The sequence below is a fragment of the Triticum aestivum genome, chromosome 2B (assembly GCF_018294505.1).
Source record: "Triticum aestivum cultivar Chinese Spring chromosome 2B, IWGSC CS RefSeq v2.1, whole genome shotgun sequence".
Taxonomy (NCBI): domain Eukaryota; kingdom Viridiplantae; phylum Streptophyta; class Magnoliopsida; order Poales; family Poaceae; genus Triticum; species Triticum aestivum.
In genome coordinates this window covers 549004748-549007136 of record NC_057798.1, presented here as the reverse complement: position 1 = coordinate 549007136, position 2389 = coordinate 549004748, and positions in this window count along the sequence as shown.

Genomic DNA, 2389 nt, shown 5'->3' with positions numbered 1-2389 from the left:
AAATGACTGTATTTGGTAAATCTATCTACTACCACCATAATCACATCCTTGCCATTGGACTTGGGTAACCCTTCCACAAAGTCCATTGTGATATGTTGCCAACCATGTCTGCCACAAGTAAAGGATCAAGCAATCCAGGTTGCAAACAAGTTTCATGCTTTGCTCTTTGACATATTGGACAAGCAGCAATGAAATTTTCTACATCACCCTTCAGGCCATGCCAATAAAAAATGCTTTTGACTCTATGGTATGTAGCTCTTCTTCCTGAGTGTCCTCCCACATGAGAATTGTGAAGTGCTGATATTAACTTGTTTCAGATTTCAACTGATTTGCCCACTAACAACTTTCCCTTGTATCTGATTAAACCAACATGTATAGTCTGAGTTAGAGCTCTGTTTCTGCACCCAACAACTGCACTACCAATGTTTTGGTTTGCTAGTCCTGTTGGTAACTTGTTATTAATTCCTCATCCCATGTAGGAGTAACAACAAATGTAGCAAAACATTTTGGAACAATCCTTGAAAGAGCATCAACCACTCTATTTTCTACTCCTTTTTTATATTGTATTGTAAAGTTGAATTCCAGGAGCTTCATCATCAATTTATGCTGCACACCTTCAGTTATCTTCTGATAAGTGATGAATTTTAAAGATTGTTGGTCAGTTTTTATCACCACTTCCTTGCCTAACAAGTAGTGCCTCCATCTCTTGAGTGCTTCCAAGATAGCCAGAGCTTCTTTCTCATAAGTGGAAAGGGCAGCATTTCTACTACAGAGAGCTGAGCTATAATATGATATTGGTCTGCCCTCTTGCATTAATACATCTCCAATTCCTTTACCAGAAGCATATGTTTCCAACACAAAAGGTTTACTGAAATTTGGTAGTGCCAGTACTGGTGCTGTAGTTAGTGCATGTTGCAATTGAGATAAAGCTTGATCATGAGCTTGTGTCCACTGGAACTGTCCTTTTTTCAGCAAGTCATGGAGTGGCCTGCAGATAAGACCATAACCTTTGATGAACCTCCTATAATATCTAGCCAAGCCCAAGAAACTTCTAAACTTAGTGACTGTATCAGGAGTAGGCCATTCAGCAATAGCAGCAATTTTCTGGGGGTTGATACGTCTCCAACGTATCTATAATTTTTGATTGTTCCATGCTATTATATTATCTGTTTTGGATGTTTAATAGGCATTTATATGCTATTTTATATTATTTTTGGGACTAACCTATTAACCAAGGGCCCAATGCCAGTTTCTGTTTTTTGCCTATTTTAGAGTTTTGCAGAAAAGGAATACCAAACAGAGTCCAAATGGAGTGAAACCTTCACGATGATCTTTCTTGGACAGAAAGCAAACCAGAAGACTTGGAGATGAAGTTGGAGAGCAAAGAGGAAGCCACGAGTCAGGAGGGCGCACCCCCACCCTTGTGGGCTCCTCGTGGCTCCCCTGACCTAGTTCTTTCACCTATATATACTCTTATACCCTGAAAACATCCAGGAGAGACACAAAACCACCTTTCCACCAGCGCAACCTTCTGTACCTGTGAGATCCCATCTAGGGACCTTTTCTGGCGTCCCGCCGGAGGGGGATTCGATCACGACGGGCTTCTACATCAACACCATTACCTCTTCGATGAAGCGTGAGTACTTTACCACATACCTTCGGGTCCATATTTATTAGCTAGATGACTTCTTCTCTCGCTTTGATTCTCAATACCATGTTCTCCTCGATGTTCTTGGAGATCTATTCGATGTAATACTCTTTTGCGGTGTGTTTGCCGAGATCGGATGAATTGTGGATTTATGATCAAGATTATCTATGAATATTATTTGGTTCTTCTCTAAATTCTTATATGCATGATTTGATATCTTTGCAAGTCTCTTCGAATTATCGGTTTAGTTTGGCCTACTAGATTGATCTTTCTTGCAATGGGAGAAGTGTTTAGCTTTGGGTTCAATCTTGCGGTGTCCTTTCCCAGTGATAGTAGGGGCAGCAAGGCACGTATTGTATTGTTGCCATCGAGGATAAAAAGATGGGGTTTTCATCATATTGCTTGAGTTAATTCCTCTACATCATGTCATCTTGCTTAATGCGTTACCCCGTTCTTTATGAACTTAATACTCTAGATGCATGTTGGATAGCGGTCGATGTGTGGAGTAATAGTAGTAGATGCAGGTAGGCATCGGTCTACTTGACACGGACGTGATGCCTATGTTCATGATCATTGCCTTAGATGTCGTCATAATTATGCGCTCTTCTATCAATTGCTCGACAATAATTCGTTCGCCCACCGTAATATTTTCTATCTTGAGAGAAGCCACTAGTGAAGCCTATGGCCCCCGGGTCTCTTTTCCATATTATTGAATCTCGTTTACATCTTGCTAGTTTCCTA